A 21,056-nucleotide genomic window follows, 5' to 3' on the forward strand; every position below is an offset into this window, starting at 1 on the left:
TGGCTCCTTGTTCCCCAAATATATCGTTTACAGCATATGTTTGTGGCACATCATTGATAATATTCGATAGCGTCTTTCACAGTAGATCAAAAATAGGTCGTTGCAAAACATCATGGGGTGCAGAGCTAGCCTTTCAAGCGCTCATTTTGCATGGGTGTCGATGGCCTGAGTCGCTTCCATAGTCAGTCTTTGAAGTTTTCTGCCACAAAACTTGTTCAAACGGCAAGGAACTAAACTCTATACAGTAGGTAGTAGCATGCACCTTCGTTTGGCTAGCAGTCGCCATTAAGCTACAAGAAGAAGAAGAACTGCTGTTGGGGCTTGTGCAAATTGGACTCTAGATATCCAGACTGTCTGCTGGAGGGAACATTTTTTATCCCATTTCCAAAACACGGTACGCTCTGCGACAACATGACTTAATTGGAAAGAGAACGGGCCAAACAAAAAACGGACAAGCAACTTTCAACGTGTGGAGTAGATAAAGGGTCGCGCGTAAATTTGTTCACTGCATTTTGTCGGTGGGAATGGTCCCACCGACAAAATGCAGTGAACAAATTTACGCCAATACTAGCCAATACTAGCAACAAAGCAACGACAATGTAAACAAAAGGCCCCAGCTGAACGTCTCGACCAAACAGTGTGGGGGAAAAAGGCTTTCAAAGCCATGGAGAACACCTGAATGTAAGTAAGCCCACACATGTGTATGTGGTTTGTTTGCCTAGCTTTTTGACGTGTGATGTTTGTGATGTGAGCTGTAGAGTTGCTATTCATCTGATCAAAAAGAAGAACAAATTGAAAACCACATTGACACTTCCCCGTGACAAAACTATTGAGAAATGATGGCAACTTTATTTATACCACACATTTTACACAAAAGGCCTTACAAAATGTTTGTTATGTTGATCTAATTTTTGCTTTTTTTTGCATGGCCATAAAATAAGTACACCTCTGGTATATCTCTCTCTACCTCCTCACTTCTTCTCACATATATCTCCTCTCCTTAATCTGATTTGACGGTGCTTCTCCGGGTCCTGTCTGCACCAACAGTCCCACTGCCGTAGTGTTGTCGGGAACCTCAGTAATGAAAACACATAACGCTCTTATTACCTGCCAGTGGCCCTTTCCCACTTCACAAGAGAGAGAGCGAGAGAGAAAGAGAGCGAGCGAGTGAGAGTCCTTGGACAAAATACTTGATTTTTCATATATGCACCCAACACACAAGAACACCAGCTCCAGGCAACGGCCAATATTACCCCGCTGCCATTGTGGTTTGATTGATGGCTTCCTCTCTCGTGCCTGCTCCATGATAAGCTGTTATTGGCCGTATCATTCCCTTCATTGGCACATTTGGATGCTTCGGGAAACTGCTTTGGTCCACCAGTTCATTCACTCATATATGGTTACAGCTGCAGCAGCACTGATGTGTCATTTACAGTTCTTCCAAGTCTACGCTCAAAGCCAGGACAAATGATGTTATGGTATGGGCCTTTGCGAGACAAATGTGTTGTTAGTGCAGCTTGGCCTCGACCATAAGTTTATGGGAAGAAAGAGGGAACGATGAAGGCTTTTCCCACATCAAGTTACGCAAAAGTCTAATAATACATACATATTTCCCTTAGTATTTTTAAGGGTTCAGATTAGACATGCATCAACCTTGCTTTTTTCATTATGAATACTGATACTTGGAGCTTGAGTAACGCCCAATACTTGATATCAAGCAATTCCCAGAGACCTTCCTTAAAAGTAAAAGTAAGGCTAAGCAGAAAATCATACCAGAACACAAAGTTTAACTCCAAAACAGCTTTTCAAAAGCCTTCTCTAATTTCAAAAACGTATATAGATCCAGCACAAAGGTGTATTACACTTAGTAAAATAAAGCAAATGATAGATTTAATTGGCCCCTAAGGGAAATTAATCCTCTGTATTTTACATATACTTACTCATCCGTTGCTGCTGGGGAAACCCTGTCATCAGAGGGTGTCAGAGGAGTGCAGCGCATGAGGAAACTTCTCCAAGTCTGAGACAGGATGGGAGTTTCCATTGTGAGAATAACCGTTGTTCAGGCATAATGGTGATAAGGGAATGTGCAGCACCCTAAGGAAACCAGCACAGATTTAAGCACATGCAAACTCATATAAACTTCAGGCTGCTATTTTGTCATGTGTTAGACTTTAGATACATTCTGCATCTGCATCTGCAGGGGCTGGAATTAAGTTGACGATCATCTCTAGTAAGTAAGTAAGTAAGTGCTTTATTTGTCATTGTACAAGCGTACAATGAAATTGTGTTCAGGTGTTAGTCCTGAGCCGCTGCGACTGACTGCTGCGACTGTGGGCCAACCTGACCAGCATGTTTTTGGATGTAGGGGAAACCGCAGTACCAGGCTGGCTGCCTTCAGTGCTCCTTTGCTCCTCTGAAATGGTACACCGCCTCCTCCTGTTTCAGAGCATGGTGTCCTGCACTGATCAGCTCCACCTCCTCCTTCCTCTTCCTCCTGCGCAGCTCCCTCCACACCACAACAGTCCTTCACCATCTTCTGGGAAGTTAATCTGTTTTATTCTTCAGTGAACGTCCAGTGACCAGAACAATAGTAGGGACAGAAGGCATGTGCAGCTTAGCTGTGAGTCTTGTCTGGATACCTCCTCGTTTGTCCCTTCTTTGTTTCCTGTAGCTCCTCTTGTGACACCTCCACTGTGCTGTAGGTGTGGGGGGCTCTTGGTGCCTCTTCAGTGTTTCAGAAGAAATTTGTAGGTCTCAAATGGCTTTAGCTAGCGAGAAGGGTCTGGATGCAGCAGATAGAGGGGCACGTGATCAGTGGAGCTCCACTTTTCCACAGGAAATGACATCACCTCTGCAATCCAATCCAAAACCTAACCCCAATACGAAAGGCATTCTGTTGAAATTAATTTAAATAAATGGTGTAGGAAAAAACTCTCCATCGGCTGCATTTAGGCGCTCTTGCATATGCTAGCCGTTTGTTTACTTTTAAAAAGCATTGTTTAGAAAACAATGTGGAGCTCAGAAACCACGAATGCAGTTTGCAGAAAAAGGCAAAAAAGCGAAGCGGTACCAAGAGAGAGAGGCTGCTGGCACCCTACTCACTTAACACTATTAAGGTCTCATTCAGCGAACTCAACACGCCTAAAGAGTGATGTGTAAAACCTGATGATGACTATAATGACTATTTTCCTTCACTTTGAGACACTTTCGACAAAGGATTTTGATGAAAGCAGTCCACTCTTCCAATTTCATTTCCCATAATGGTGCAGGAGTCAAAAGCTCTTTGTTCCAGGGAGCCTTTTGTCCCATACAAAGGAAACAAAAGCTCCCACATCAGAATATAAAAACTGATCAGTCTGCCCAGTCACATCTGCAGGAGAGACACCCTCCTCCATTTGAGTGCCTTCATCTCTCACATATTCTGTCTTTTCCTGACCATTTCATCTAATCAGAGTCCCCCCCCCCTCCCGCCACCACCCCGCCGTCCCACAGTGTTGGCCTGGACCCCAGACACATTCAATCAACTACAATCACAGCAGCTCTGCGCCACACGGAGGCAACGACCAGGAAGTCAGTCCCTTTGACCAACGCCATCAGACCCTCGAACACCGGTGCTGCTCGCCCATCAACTCCTTCCGAACAATTTGGCACGGAATTTTGAATGCTACAAAGGACCTCTTTTGAAACGGTTGTCAAACTTAGGCTTTTTACAACAGAATTACAACTCCTACGGTATTACGGTTATACACTTTTTTTCCCTTTACATAATGTTGCAGCTCGATGCTTCAGTTACATTTTTACGGCCAATAAACGACCAAGCAATTGTATAATGAATATCGGGAATGGCTAAAATAGAAACCAGCTTATGCATACCAGCAGGTATTTGGTAATAATCTCAAACACATCTTTATCACTACCATACGCTTTGTTGGTAAGAAAGTATAATATTGATCTAAAACAGCTTGAAGCAGTACTAAGTAGCTTGTTTACCTTAATAAATCCTTTCCGAAGTCCCACTGGGGGTAATACAAGTGTTAATGGGATGATTGGGGGGCTTTCATCTCTCCCTGGAGTCTCTGGCCAGAAAACCACAATTGCAAAGCTAACTGCGAGCTAGCGCCACTTAATCAGTATTTACAGCCAAGTTTGATTGAAAAAAAAAAAAAAAGATCGTCTTCGTCTTTTGTTCTCCTGTTTTGTATGCTTGTGTTTGGTTTAGTCCTGTGTTTTATGCCCCGCCCTGATGTGTTTCACCTGTGCCCCGTTTCCTCTTGTATTTATACCCCTGTGTTTCCCTTGTCCTTTGTCGCGTCATTGTCAGCCCCGGTTTTTGGTTATCTCTGGAATTTGTTATTTTGGTTTTCATCATTCATTAACCATCGCCAGTTTTGTTGCAGTCCCGTAGTTTGGGTTTTATTTTCCGTGTTCCACCTCACACCATGGCACCCTCTCTCCCTTCGACTTTTCTGTCAGTGTAGTATTTAACGGACAATTGAGTAAAAAACCTCAACATGCTACGATACCTTCAGTAACGCTTATGGCCTCTAGGGGCACGAGTTACTTAGTACTGCTTTAAAACAATGATATCAAGTAGTTTCACTTCCTAAATTTGCATACAAACTCACTGTGCGCTCCAATTTGCTGCACAGCTGCTTAAATGAAGAAAAAAAAAGAAAAAAAATATAGAGTCCGTACGGCTTTTGTTGCAAGAGATCGAGAAGTGAGGAAAGCACCTTAAGTCACCTTAATCTGGAAGTTCTCATGGGTGCCGCCATGAATTGTGCCCGCCTCTTCACTCGTATTTGTTTAGAAAGAACTGCAAGGGAAAATCGGTTACAACACGGATACAAAGCTGTTTTCAGGCCGTCCACAGAAACAGTGCAGCGTTGACGCTTCGCTGCAAATGAACATTGGACATTTTACACAAATAAACCCACTGTATGTCAGCGTTCTCTGCTTATAGTGAACTGATTTGCGTTGTGCAGGAAATGGAGGGGCTGTTTGGGAGCTGCTGCCTCGCTGCCACTGGAAAAGAATGAGAGATTACTCAAAGATGCGTTAGTGGGTCACAGTCCAACAGTTTTGACGACATTGTAGCGTGGTAAAAAGTCAATTCTTACGCAATACCCCTCCTTAAAAGGCATGGACCATCCCTGTTATGGTGGAAGTGCTTCAGTGGTTTGAGCAATCGCCCACAAAACCAAAGTTTGGAAGTTCCATACATTTTAGTGGGGTTGAGATTTGTTGATTATCCCAGTCGATATCCCGTATAGCTTCCATTTTTCAGGGTCAAGATTGGGATTGAAGTGTCAGCGCATACATAGCTACGCAGCAGGTATTCGGGGAACATTGTTTGTATGCTTTGTGAAGTTTGTGAAGTTGAGTATTCGTTTTTTTTCTCCACAGCCTGTTTCCAGTCCCGGGTGTGGTTTGGTGCCTCGCTCCTCTCCTCCGCTTTGAGTGACAGCGGCTCCCAAACCCATTGCTCCTCTGTCCGCTCTATCTTCAGCTGGAGATCTGCCGCGCGCCCGTCTCAAACTGAATCCAACCAGCAACGGGTCGCGGATGTTTTTCTACTGAGAGATCTGTGCTCCCGACAGGACCTTTCCATCACCAGTGACAAGCCACTTGCCGGGACACACAAAGCGCACGGCCGAGTGAAGGTCGGAGCGAAAGTAAAGTCCACTTCTTCCAATGCTCTTTTTTTTTTTTGTTCAGAAAACTGGCTTTGACTCTGCCTCTTTCAGTTCTTTTAAAATGCAGGTCTCGGTTTTGGAAGTGTTGGGTAAATAGATGAAGAAAGATTGGGTACTAAGTATTCAAGCCTGCAAGTGCATCCAGGAGAGCATTTTGTCCAGTCAGTAAGAGTGGCTTGTGGAGCATTCAAAGCAGGGGAATGATCTTCTGCACTTCAAACACTTGACTTGTGATTTCAATCATTGGTTGCACTTTACTTTACAGAACTGTAACAGAAGATACTTCGAAGCATGTAGTATAATGATGGTTAACATACCAAATACCGTCAGACTTTACTTCATGGTATTAAGTGTTGCTTTAGTACAAACTTTTCACAAAAACGTACAATCTAACACTATATGAAATGAAGGGAGTGTCAGCTCTGTGAGAATATGTCGCATTGCCCAGTGTGGCTGAAATTCACCAGGGATATCCCCTTCTCAGCATAAATCTAAAATAAGGATGGATGAACACTTTCCACCCAAATCCCCCCAAACTTACGCCAAATACAAATCCTGCTTCAGTCGCAGAGATGTTGTCTTAAAAGTATAAACTTTAGAGTTGAACTTTTTGGAAAAAAGTGCATGTAAGTTTGTATGCGTTTTGAATCTCTTGTGTGTCTGTCAGTGCCGCTCTGTGATCACCCTGCCTGCTCCGGGACGTTCCTTGGGGTGTTCCTAATCCTTCACTCAAAAAAAAAGTTTTACTGACTCCACTACTGCGCGGGTTTAAAAGCCCTCTAACTCGAAATAAGAATATTGGGACACTGCGTAAAATGTAAGCAAAAAAAACATTTCTTTTAAGGCTGTGTGATTAAGTAAGAGGACGTGGCCAAAGCAATGAAGAACTCAAAACCTCTTGGTGATCAAATAGATAATAGATCATGATCCGCATATATAGTGTTGCAGTTAGCATGCTGGCTACTCAGAATTCTGTTGTCTCTTCAATATGCTCGTGAAGGATCTCAGTCGTTCGGTAAGTATCCATCATTGTAGAGATTTTTCAAATATCGTTTTTCCACTTCTATCTTCAGAGAGCAAGAAGAAGAAGAAGAGAAACGTTTCAGTATGTCGATAGTCTAGATGTTAGGCAAAGTGAAGCTTCATGAAACTCCAAAGCATTTGAAGCGATTGTGCCGGAGCCTCAAATCACAGCTCAAAACAATCACTTCACAGTGACATCTAGTGGCAAAGTGTAATTACAACCACATTTACAGCGTTTCAGGATTCAGATTAGATTAGATATTGTGTCTCTGAAACCAGGCAAGACTAATAGAAAAGTATTACCACAAGAGACATTGAAATTCCATTCGTGGCAGCATCTTAGTTGGCAAAGCCCACTTACCTCCAGCTTTTAAAGCAGTACTAAGTAACTTGTTTACCTTAATAAATCATTTTCGTAGTCCCTCTGGGGTACAAGTGTTGATGGGATGATTGGGGGGTCTTTCATCTCCCCCTGATGTCTCTGGCCAGAAAACCACAATTGCAGCTTTCCTGCCTACGGGTCGGCGTCACCAATAAACACTAATGGAATCACACAGAAGCTAACAGGCTAACGGCAAAGCTAACTGCGGGTTAGCGCCACTTAAACAGTATTTACAGCCAAGTTTAACTGAAAAAAAAAAAAAAATCACCATTGTGTTATTGGATGTACAATATTCCTTACTCCCTTTGTCTTTCAGTATTTACTCTCATGGACAATTAATGAGTGAAAAACACGTAACATGCTATGACACCTGCAGTGGCACTTATGGCCTCGAGGGGCATGAGTTACTTAATCTTGCTTTAAATTCAATTCCCACTCCTCTTAAACTTTTGCACGTTTTGGTGATGCTTGGGCAATTGTACTCACACACTGCACACAATTTACTCCATTGTCTTTATCATAGGTTAAATGTTTATCATGGTGTAAACAATTTGAGAACCACAGGTCAAGCGCATATTGTTGTGTCCATGGGCATGATTATTTGATCAGATAATAAATACTTCTTACTTTTTAATGAGGTTTTTTAGCTCTCTGCCTCAACCCTCCCATGTTCTCTTTTTCCCATTCCTTTTCGGTTTCAGCACCATACATCTTTCTCCTTAAGTGTGTAATTTGCTGCCACTCAACTTATCTCGCCTGTTTTCAAGACGCTCTATTTGACCGCTACACTTTCCATTACCAACATGTGCATTCGCTCGCTCCGATTCATATCCTAACTCAACAAATATCTCTCTCACATTCGGGATACGTTCTGCGGCGGGGCCCGTTCCATTGAAATCCATTATCTTCGAGATGTTCCCATGACTTGGGGGGAAATTGAGTTACACAACCCTATTGACTTGGAGGACTCGCGGGCCGTTAAAGTGATAGTAGCTTTGGCGGTGGTTTCTGTTGCAGAGTTATATGGGGAGCTTATGGATAGTTAATGCATTAGCTTCAGCACACGACGGGGAGACCATAGTGCTGCCTCTAAGTGGGTCACTGCACTAAAGGCATTTTGGACAGTGGCAGCTCTGCAACACACTGCAACCATCAAAAGTGCACAGTTTATTTTGGTCGTACTTGCAGAATTTGTGAAAGTATAGTAAGCTCTTTTATGGTAACTGAAAAATCACAGTCCAAGGCTAAAATGTGCTGTGGGCATTTTATTCAGAGTACATTGGTAAATAGGGAGCCAGTGGAGGAATGAAATGGACTGGGGTGATGTGGTTGTGTCTTTCAGTCTCACTCTCTGCCACACATTCATTTGCTGTTGAATATAAATATTTTTAACAGAAATTTGAAAAGGTGTCTTTTCAAACTTTTCAGTCATTGTTAGTATCTTCTCTCAGGACCAATCTCCTAGCATGGAAAGTGACCTTGCGCAACCAGAAACCAGAAAAATATTGCCGCTTTAATGTTTATAAGCTTATAATGTGAGCTTTTTTTGAATTTTTTGAATTTTTCACCACAATCAACTGATGATGAGAGTGTGACCACTTTGCAAAGCCTTCTCCAGCACATCCCAAAGATTCTCAATGGGGTTAGGAGCTGGACTCTGCGGTAGCCAATCCTTGCGTGGAAATGATGCCTCATGCTCCCTGAGTCACTCTTTCACAATGTGAGCCTGATGAATCCTGGCATTGTCATCTTGGCATAAGCTTGTGCCGTTAGGGAAGAATAAATGCAATAATGGAATAACTTGGTCATTCAGGCCTCTGTTCAGGACCTTTTATGACTCTGTGGTAGCCTCTGCTCTCCACTACGCTGCCGTGGGCTGGGCCCCGGGCAGCACAGAGTAGGACAAGAACAGACAAGCTGGTCAGGAGGGCCGGCTCCGTCCTGGGCTGCCCCCTGGACTCTGTGGAGGAGGTGAGGGACAGGAGGGTATTAGCCAAGCTCATCTCCATCATGGATCACCTCCCACCCACTGCACGGACTGTAGAGGAGCTGAGCAGCTCTTTCAGTGGCAGACTGAGGCACCCTCAGTGCAAGAAGAAGCGTTACCGCAGGTCCTTCATCCCCACTGCTGTCAGACTGTGCAACAAGACTGTAAAGTAACATGTGCAATTACCCCTTTGCCAAACGATGTGCAATAATGTGTGCAATCTACGTCACTTTGCACTATGACTAAACCTGCACAGCAAATACTGTCATTTTTTATTATAGTTGATTTTTTACTGTTTACTGTTGCCCCCTTAAAGTTTTTGGTAGTCATTGTATACTTTTTAATTGTTTGCACATTTCCTGTCTATCCAAGAAGAAGAAGAAGAAGAAGAAGAAGAAGAAGAAGAAGAAGAAGAAGAAGAAGAAGAAGAAGAAGAAGAAGAAGAAGAAGAAGAGACGTCACAAGTTTTAGTATGTCATAATGCCATTGCCTCTACTAGATGTTAGGGATGGGCAAAGTGAAGCTTCATGAAACTCCAAAGCATTTGACGCGATTGTGCTGGAGCCTCGAATCACAGTTCGAAACAATCACTCCACAGTGACATCTAGTGGCAAAGTGTCAGTACAACCGCATTCACAGCGTTTCAGGATTCAACCATGTTGAAGTGTCTCTGAGAGCTGAATGTAACAAGTACATTTCTCCATTGTGAGATCAATAAAGGCTATCTTATCATATCTTATCTTATCGGCCCTGGGTCTATAGCCTGTCTGTCCATGGGAGTGGATCTCTCTTTCTGTGGTTCTCCCCGAGGTTTCTTCGTTTTCCCCGTGGGTTTTTGGAGTTTTTCCTCGCCGTGCTGGAGAGGACTATACAAAACCATTGATTGATTGATTGATTGATTATCTTATCTTATTCAGGGTGTTCAGGTCATCAGCTGATCTCCTTCTTTGGGCACAAAGTGTTGCTGAACCTAACCCTGACCAACTGCAGCAACCCCAGATCAGAACAGTTAGTTCAATCCAATTGTGAACACTTTTGTTTATTTCTGATCAGGCAATGTAACTTAGCAATATTTTATCTACAGCCCATTATTATTCATAAAGATATTGGGCCACATCAGTTGGCCTCTTATAGTTTATCTTTTATGTACTAAATCAACATTGGAGTAAAGAACTTAGAGACAGAAGCAGATAATTCTTGCCTTACAGCGATGATTTTGAGATGATAATAAATGCATTTATGCCACTTTATTATATGCGAATACAAAACCCAGCTGCAAAAGCAAGTGGGAAACATATCTAAATGAATAAGAGCGAATTTTCCAATCTTTAAAAACTTTACCAAGGCGAGAAGATCAAAACCGAACTACCAACAATTTGACAGGTAGAAATGAAATCTGTTATAATGGAGCAGCGGTGGCCAAATCACCTGAGACTTGCGGCAATATCAGAGATAAAGATAAAAAAAAATAAAAAAGATGAAACGGAATGAGTAATATCTAGACATTTCCAAAGCGTTTGGAGACGCTGCCGCTCTCATCTTTGCAGAGCAGATTTTTTAATCGCGCTCCCTGCGATGAGTTACACGCAAAAACGCAGCCAGGAGCTTGTTAGCTTGTTGCAAATGATTTTAGATTTGGGGTTGCGAGTTGTCAAATCGCTCCCTGTTAACAGATGCGAACAAAAGCGCGCGCACGGCCAATTAGACGGCATCGGCAGGGGTCCCGCGCCAGCTTGTTCTGGCATGAGGAATTAATTTAAACATGTAGTCAGGCTTAACAATAGCCCATAATTTTAATCATCCGCATTGGTGTCGCCGCGGTTCACGCTTCAGCTCGTGAGAGGCTGGTAATAAAAAGGGATTATTTGATGTTTTGTAAAATGACTGGCTATCGGGTGTGCAATTAGCTTCACAGTAAATCAAGTCTACGTAGCAAAAACAGTCATTTGAATTAAATAACTACATGATACTTTTCTTCTAGACAAACCCACTGTGATAAACTCGGCAGCCCACGGCATGGAGGTCCCGGACAGACAGACTGTGTGAAGTTTGCATGTTCTTCAAAACATTTCAGTCAACTAGAAGGGATTTAATAAAAAATAATATGAGAGCACAAGAATCTCAAAGTCTCTCAACGTTTATGTGAACAAAATAGGAGTACAAGATGACAATACAATAATAAATGATTTTAGACCGACAACTTCTACGGAGAGCATCAAAACAGTTATGGACGCGGTAACACTTTAAAATATCTACACCTTATTGAGCCTTAAAGCAGCACTAAGTAACTCTTCCCCCTAGAGGCCATAAGCACAACTGCAGGTGTAGTAGCAAGTTATTTTTTAACTTATTAATTGTCTTGGAGAGTAAATACTATGCTGACAGGAAAGGCGAAGGGAGAGAGGGTTACTGTGCATCCAATTATACAATGGAAATATTTTTTTTCACTCAAACTTGCCTGTAAATGCTGTTTAAGTGGTGCTAGCCCGCTGTTAGCTTTGCCCGTTAGCCTGTTAGCTTCGTCTTCGTGATTCGGTGCAGGGAAAGTTGCAATTGTGGCTTTCTGGCCAGAGACACCAGGGGAGATGAAAGACCCCCCCCAATCATCCCATGTATTACCCCCAGAAAGACTACGACTAAAGGCTTTATTATGGTAGATAAGTTACTTAGTACTGCGCCAAATAAGATGTAGTTATTATAAAGTGTTACCCGTAAATTGAGTGTAATTGCAGGACATTTTGCAGCATTTTGAGCACCTTGAACTTGATATTAAACATATGAAAGCGCACTTGAACGAATGTTTTCAGGATGGCTGAAATGTCTTGCCCGAGGGCACAACAACAATATGCATAAGCAGGTATACTGGAAACAAGTGTAGCTCAAAATGTCCACAGATCCAGATTCGTCAGATGCTTTCAGACTGCAAAGACAAAAATCCTAGTGGATTAATCCATTCTTCCGGATTTGCCAATGATCAAAAAGGAACACAATATAATGCGAACGTCACATGGTGGTGTTATTTTCTTTCTGTAAGTTACAAGTTTCACTCTCAGAAAAAGGGCTTTTAAGCTCCACTGCGCAACACGTCTGTCAACCTGTTAGGTCAAATGAAGACTCTGTAAAAAACATATCCACTTACATCTGGAACAGTTCTGTCTATAGTGGAAAGTGGAAGATTACCCTCAATGTTTCCTTATCATCTTTTTTATGGAAACTCACTATGTACTTATAGCCATTATAGTAATTGCATTTTTTCATGGGTGCTGTGCGGTCTGCTGTTGTGTTTTATTACTGCTCTTAAAACACGGCGGCTCTCAGGGTCAGGGGTCAGCGTGGTCTCCGAGGCAGTGAAGAAGAGAGAGGGTTCTTAACGCTCAGTGGAGGCGACATTTCAGCCCCACAATGTTAAGTTTTATAGGCATCGTATTTTGAAAAGGCAGCAGTTCTTAACCCGAGAAAGGGTAGTAAAATATTAGACACTGATTTTCTACTAAGCGAAGATCTCTGTATTGTTTTTTCAAGAGTTCAGCTGGTTAGTCATTCAGTTCAGTTACTGAGTTTGCATTCTGCCATGATGTATTTCCATTAGATCCATTCAGAGCCCTTGAAAGACCCCCATTCATGAAGGTTCTAATGTCATTAAAGGTGTCTCCTGTGCTCTGGAAATTCCAATATGCACCTATATCTTATGTCCCAGCCCTCTCCCTGTGTACCCAGGAAGAGCACAGACCTGCTCAAACATAAATTATCCCATCCCCCATTGAGAAATTATAAATTGAACATGTTGGATGTCAAGAAGAAGACGCTGTTTCGAAGTTTCCAAGCCATGGCACAAATCAATACAAGCTGGAGTTTGTCTGATCATCCTTTGTACCAGAATGCTCTTATTTGTGCGCAACATTTTACCGTTGTATGCTTCGTGAAAGGACTTATTGGACAGCGGAAATATTTCGGTTTGTGTCAAACCTGGCGCAGTCCCAAGAGAAAAGACACTGTTGCTGCTCCCCCAGGGCCTACAAGAGTGAGAAATTCTATAGCTACGGCAAAATGGTTCCATTTGGGTAATGTAAGAGGCTAGAAGCTCCACTAACTACTTCTCAAAACATCATATATATATACGCGAAGCCCGACTGTGACACTAATGTTACATGTCTCATAAACAGACGAGTGCGTAGTTCATTCACCATGATATGTTTTCTTCATGTTTTCTATTCATGGCGACTGGTCTTTGTTTTGTTGGTTGGGTTTGTGAGAGACATTTCAGTCTTGATGTCGTAATTTGGTGATGACTATAGTGACATTTACTTAAGAGCAGGTCTGAATCAATTTTGCGGGCTTTGGACAGGAATAAATGACTATTCTATTTTTTTTTCTTGCAGTGTTTAAAGTGTTAAATAATGTCTTACCACAGTGGGAGGAAAAAGTATGTGAATGCTTTGGAATTTCTCACATTTCTGCCTAGATTGGTCATTGGATCCCAGGAATCTCGTTACGTCACGAAATGCCAGAAATTATATGTCTTCTTTAAAGGAGCTATATCATGCAAAATCAACTCTTTGGAGCTGTTAGCCATGTTGTTATGCTATTTCCTTATCAAAAAGGAGGTTTTTGGCTTCATTCACGCAATTCTATGCAATCCCCCTCAATCCTGCTCTCTGAGCAGCTGCTCCGCCCTCTGCTGGAAAACGACTTACTTGTGACACTCTGATGTTTTTTACGTCATAGTGTCAAACAGGAAGAGCCCGACGTCTGTAATGTAATGCCTTACGGTCTGATTTTAATTTATAAAATAGTTTTTTCATTATTTCTGTTGCAAGAAACAGAACAGAGCGGTGAGTCAAAACGTGTGTTAGCTTGTGTGTGTGTTAGCCATTTATGAAGCTGTGTTGCAGATGTCAACTCCTTATAACTGCATTGTGAAGTAACTTCACTTATTGCTGGATTATCTCGGAGAGAGGGGGCGGAGTTAACTGAATCAAAGCGTTGTGTCTTCCGGGTTCACAAAATACCCCCAGAAAATACTTATATTTCTCACAAAAATGAGTACTCCATAGTGGTAGAGGTACAATATATCATATAAATGCCTATACTTTACTTTGGGATGGCTAAAATAGCTTGATACAGATCCTTTAAAGTTATTTCACATATTTTGGCCTGATGAGGGAAACCAGAACTCCTGGAAGACATGCCTATTTAGACATGTGGAGAACATGCAAAGATCACACAATCAAAACCTGGATGTTTTTGCATTGAGGCGAGAGCACAAACTGAATACGACTTTTTGTGTGTGAATATGACTCAAAAAAGTTCATCTGACTTCTCCTTAACCTTGTAGGTTTTTAATTTTGACAGCCACGATAACGGAAAGTCTTTGCAAATATGTTTTTTTTTCTTCTTCCTCCATTCAAACCGAACAACAAATACGGTTTCATCATATTGTCTGTCTCGGCGTCTTGTTTATTTCGGTTTCTTACCTCCTCGTTGCATTTTTTTTTTTTTTTCCACACAGTAAGTTTGTGTCTGCGCATGATGAAAGCTACCTGTCATATTAATAACAATGTGCAGCTATCTCGCGCAGTACGGTTTGACGCGGATGTAGAAGCTCGGGTCAATTAGTGGTTAGCGCCCGAGGCTCCTCATTTAGCTCCAGTCTCCTCGCGGGGAACGTCTGTATCCTATGTCCTGCTTCCTCATCTCTGGTTCCTTCCTTATGGCTGCCAGCTTTACTTTTCTGATGAAAGAGTAATAAAAGTGTTAATTTATGGGCTGCTCTCTGGATGTTATGACGAAACCACTTTGAAACTCCAGAAATATTCACTTACAATAATGCTGTGAAAAAATGCAGGAACGGATGAGGCAGCTATTCTTTCCATGGCCTCAGGTTTCAAAGGTATAGTATTTTCAATCAAAAGAACAGGGACCTTTCCAGAGACATGCGCTGAATAGAGCAGGAGGGACCATATACGTAGATATACAGGGAGATTATGCTGAGGTGGAAGAAGAGCTCAAAACAGATTTTTCATTTTCTATGGATTCAATTTCTCAACAGAATACCTATTGCAAGTTCAGCTATACATCTCCAATTATAAGTACTTCTGCTTAGGATTCTAGTGTTCTCTCGCTTCCTCAACCACTAAACCTTTTGTGGTTAAATGTAGGTAACATTTATGGAATAGGATAGTTAACTTGTTACAGCAAAAGGGCAAAAAATAGAATGAACAGGATATGAAATATAAGAATATCAAAAATGAAAGTAAGTTTACAGTCGTAGTGCAGGTGATTGTGACTGATGAAGTGGTGCTGATTGCTGGTATTTGGAGATATAGAGGCTATTTCACAAAGAACTTATTGCACATGAATTACAGTAGTATTGCACAGTCTGACAGCAGCGGGGATGAAGGACCTGCAGTGGTGCTCCTTGGGTGCCTCAGTCTTCCAGTGAAAGAGCTGCTCAGCTCCTTTACAGGGTGGGAGGTGTTGTCCATGATGGAGGTGAGCTTGGCTAATACCCTCCTGTCCCCAGCGTGTTCCGTCTGCTCTTGCACACAGCAGTATAGTGGAGAGCAGAGGCTTCCACAGAGTCAGAAAAGTCCTGAGCAGAGGCAGCTCACTCCGAAGGACCTCCTAAAAGGTGCCTTTGGCCCTTCTTGTACAGGGCGTTGGTGTGGTGGGACCAGTCCAGTTTATTGTTGAGGTAACACCCAGGTACTTGAGACTGTCCACCTCCTCAATGACCTTCCTCTGGATGTTGTATGTGAAATGCACGTGTAAAATACTAACAACAACAACAAAAAACGTCTGTGTATTACTACACAATAACCTTTTCCAATTGTTTGGATTACTGCCAAGAGAATGATCAGTTAATATAAGCAATGGCAGTTTCAGTGTTATCTCTTTTAAAGATTTCTCCATGTAAATTTATCAACTTACTGTGGCTGAAAGTTTTCAGTAAAACTTGCTTGACTATAATCAGCGCTGACCTCACGAGCACTTCTTTTTCAGGTTCAAAGAGCTAATGAATATAAATGAAAGGCATCAACAGAAATGAAGCAGCTGCGGATTAAAGCAGAGCTCTGTAATTGTGATTATGCGTCGGGCTCCATACATGAGAGATATCAATCGATGAGGCATCAGCACTTTCTGTTGTAGAAGCCAATAACGCTCCTCCTCTTCCTCCTCGGCGCCCTGGGACCTCCAACAGCGCACTTTTGGGCGAGAAAAGTTAAGTGAGTCCCATTGATTTTTCACTGTGTTCGTCTTTGTGTATACAAGCAGGCAGTAAACAAGGCCTTAGTTAGACACGCACTTAGAGGGTCAAGCATTTGTGTTCATGCAACATGGCAGCACAGTGGCTAGTGCATTTGCCTCACAGCAATAAGGTACCTGGTTTCAGTTCTGTAAAACAAAAATGAGCAAACTTCAAAATGCTGTAAATTTCAGTTTAGTCACGTTTCTTATTTATTTCATTTTAGTTCTGTTTTAGCATCTAATTTAGTTTTCACACGTCTTGTTTTGACACAATTTGACGCAAAAAGAAAATAAAGAACCTAATACATGAGAATGTGCAGGTAAGTGGAGAAATGTTCAGTATTTTATAAAATAAGTATGAAAGTTTTACTGAGCCAGTGACATGCACCATCACACTTTATAATGTAAGTTCAACAACGCCCCAGGCCTTCATGAATGAAATGCTTAAATATCAATGATTTAGTGACAACTTATACACATTATGTCAGTACTGAATGTCAGAATGGAAATGCCCCTTGGCAGAAAGTCAAGCTGTCCCTGGACCATGCAAATCACTTCTGACTGATGGTTAGCCAGTCAAAAACCTTAGCTGAGAATCCACTCCTCCGTGTCTCTAACTCAGACATTGTGATTTTTATTTTTCAATTTTTAGGGCCTGAAAGCTAACATACACTTCATGGACATATTTATTTGTGGACCAAAAGCAACGTTAAGAGGTAATTTATCAAAAGCCAAAGGCCAAATGAAAGCTATTGCCTGTAAAAAGCAACATTTAATCGTTGAAGCAGCACAAGCTTTGTGTTTTTGATCTTCCTGGCACCATGCTGTCACTGCGGGTCTAGTTCTGTAAACAGGCTGCAGGGCATTCAAAGTATAATTCATTGGAACAAGAATTCAATTACTGTTTATCTCCAGCTCAGAAACGCTACTGGCAAACACCGGGGCTTTTTATGCTGGACAAATCACATTGTTCGTGCTTCTGAAACAACATAAAGAATATTGGAAGGTAAACTCATTACTTAGGGTGGCGATCTAAAGTATTTACAAACACAAATGTGTAAATCAGCACTGATTGAAAAGTGTGTGCAGTGGCTCAAGGCTGAGCGTTAAATATGGTTTATCCCTTTTTAGGGCACTCATTTAAATACTTTGAAATAAATAATTTCAACATAGAGCTGAGTGTTATTGGTTCTGTTGTAACATTTTTCAAAAAGCTTCATTATCCTGCAGGAAATCAATGTGAGCGACCTTACCATATTTTGTTCATTGCTCTAAACTGGTAAAAAAAAGTAGGTCTCGGGGTGCTGGTACTCAGGAGACGTTGTGTTTTGTGATATTGATGTTTGAATGATCACACCTGTCATAGGCAAGAGCTTTTGTAATGTGATTGTGCTTTACGTGCAGTGGGCGGGGTCAGTCACCTCCAATATTGTTTGCCTAAAAATGTTACTAAAAATAACCTTTGGCAACACAAAAACATAGTCCTGGGGTTTATTGGTTCTTTGTCAAGATAATACTGTAAGTATGAATAATAGGAGCAAAGGGCATGTCCAAATATGGACAAAACTAATTAACTTTAGGTTTAAGTGAACAAATTTGATCAAATATGGTTCCTGCCTTTTTCATGCTGTAATTTCACTTATTTCACTACGTCCTCCAAAACCAACACATATATCATCACTTAGCACAATTATTCACCAATAAAAAGTGTGAGTTTCATCAACTTACAAGGCTAGTTTTCAAGTAATGTAAAGAAATGTACCATGAGTTTAGCCAGACTTGGGTCTTTTTCAGTCTTCAGAGAAAACAGGAAGTTGAGAGCACGACCGGTCTCTGCTGATTGGTCAATTGCCACAGTAGTGGGATCTGTGATGTAGGGTGATCTCTTCTGATTGGCTGAGTGAGGACTACATACTTCTTTACCTCACTGCCATATGTAAAAGTGTTTGGAAATGACCAAAAATTCCAAACTCCAAACTCCACACACAAAGTCCCCAGACAGTCTTGGAATCAAACTTTGCATTGTTGAGTGATATGTTCTGTTTAAGTTGGTGTCTGTGGTGCAGAATCTAGATTGAGATGCCATTTCCCCTTCTCGCGTCTCCTATGTGCATCTCCGTAACTTCTCAATCCCCTTCATGACTTTTGCTTGTGGGAAAAAAAAAGTTTCAAGTGCACATCATTAAAGATTTATCTTATCTTCACAGGGAGAGAGGAAAAAAAAAAAAACTCCCGCAGACGAGAACAATACCCACGGAGACACAGAGGAAAATAGGACAAGACAGAAGCGACGGCTACACAGCACGCGGGGACTTAGACAGGCACATGAAACGACCCACCCAACCGGGCCAAAAAAACAAAAAAAAACACACACTCACGCTCGCCCCCCTGTCCTGACTATGCTATCCTATACCCATGTCTTCAAAGGCACAGCGGGCGGCGGCTTTCCTCATGCGCCTTTTGCCCTAAATCACGGTGTATTTACCTTCCAGGAGGATTATTCTGAGATTTTCTTCCATTCGTCAAACACCTTTGCGACGCCTCCCTTTGCAGACAATTTGAATCCATTTTGCACCGAGGTGGCGCAGTTGATGGTGTTTTTGGAGCAAATTGGTTTCCACCTGTGAGGCCATTTTCGCCTGCTTTTGGAGGGGTGAAATAGAGCTCTGGTACTTGACAAAACTTCGATATGTGAGCAGGTTGCAAAGAGGTATGTGCTCCAGTCTTGCAGAAAGGAGGTTGTGGCCTCTGTTTAGATCGGAGGTGTCCAAACTCCTCTCATTAAGGCCTCATACTTCTTGTGCCAATCTGTTCAAAGCAGATTAATATAAGAATCCTGGATGAGGTAAATATCCCTCAAGTCATGGGTCATAGTCTGTCATTGAACTGGAAAAAAAAAACGAGAGGGAATAAATGTGGCTCACTGTGCATTGCAGTGTGAACACTTCCAGATCTTATTGTTATTCATTACTGAACTCCACTGAAAGGTCAGCCACGAAGAGATTTGACAAGACAATTGGATTTGCCCTGTGCCTCCGTTTAACAGGGAAATGAGACGTTGTTTATTGGGAACTTATCTAAGGTCAAAAGTGGACTTTCAGGAGTCAAAGCTGCAAATGAATGTGTTGCGTTACTAATCTAAGTGCTGAAAAGTAAAGGATGATTTGTGTATGGGAAAGGAAAGCAGTCTTACAACCCTCTTCCAATTCCTGCAAATGATAGGTTTAGCTATTCGAATGCAATGAAGAGTTAACCATGTAAATATGCAATCTAATAACGGTGTAAACACATTGAGGTGGGCAAGTGACAAGGCTTTACTTGGAAGTGATGTAATTAAGTAGACCGAGACAAATTGAGCAAACAAAAAAAGAGCATCAGATTCAACAACCTACTTCCTCTCCTGAAAAGAGTGGGAGCTTAGCAGAATGGCAGATGGTTGTCAGTGATATGCATGAGATAAACTGCTAATGCGTTTACACTGCTTTTTACAAAGAGGAAAGTTTGCCATGTTTCCACACACTTAGCTCAGTGTGTCTGAAACCCGCTAAGTCCTGGTCAGTCAAAACACAGGACAAGTCGACTATCTCAATGCTTTATCTCACTGCTGTTGGGATATTAAAGGGCCTATGTCATGCGAAATCAACTCGAAAATATGGATTGGTGTGTCTCCATTTTCCCGACTCAAAATGTCAGCCCCCACTCCGATATACGTCACATGGAGAAATCATGGACAGCTTCATGGTCATACAGTCTTCCTTTGGCAGATTAGTATGTTTCCCCGGTCCCAACTCCTTTATAAAAAACACATCCTCTTCTTCTTACTGCAGACTTTGTCTTATTATGATACAATATTTTATTTATCTGTAGTCTGTTCATCACTATTCACATGGTGTCTCCTGTCCCACTCCCCCTCGGGAGCAACCTGGGTGAACAGAGGAACCCTGCATTCTGGAATCTGAGGACTGGACGGACTGTGATCTTGGCCCGTCTGCTGAGGGATCCTTCGGCCCTGGGTCTCTATAGCCTGTCCGTCCATGGGAGTGGATCTCTCCTTCTGTGGTTCTCCCCAAGGTTTCTCTTTTCTCCTGCCGGGTTTTTGAGTTTTTCCTTGCCGTGCTGGAGAGTCTAAGGACGGGGGACACCCACGCCGCTCGTCGCTACCTCCTATTGGACATTATATTTGCCTGGATTCACCTGAACTTTTAATTGTGATATTTATTGCTCTGTTTTATTGCCTTAATGTTTGGTGCAGCCCTGTGAGGCGACTTCTGTTGTGATATTGGGCTATACAAAACCATTAAACTTAAACTTAAACTTAAACATTAGGATTCCTCTAAAAATGGGCTTCTGAATGTAACTTATACAAGTAAAAGAAAAGTGTCAGTGCTGGTTCAAGAACAACATTATTTAAGTATTATGTTCGGCAGGTCACTGTGACGGGGCTTGCAAGCTTTGCCCCTTACACAATGCAAATAATATTTTGAGTGAAAGAAAAAAAGGAAACCCAACCACACTGACAAAAGAGGTGGGATGACAGATACATGAAAAGTGTGTTCCCTTTCTCTGAACACCTGTACCTCCCACTCGCTCCACCGATATGCTTCCTTAAGATGTATTGAACAAATGCTATTTCATATTTCACCGCATTGGTGTAGGCATCGCCAGTTTCTCTTTGTCAAGTGAGACACATTACATTTCTGTGCACACACTGAAGATGAAA

Source organism: Gobius niger (genome assembly GCF_951799975.1).
Source record: "Gobius niger genome assembly, chromosome: 11".
NCBI lineage: Eukaryota > Metazoa > Chordata > Actinopteri > Gobiiformes > Gobiidae > Gobius > Gobius niger.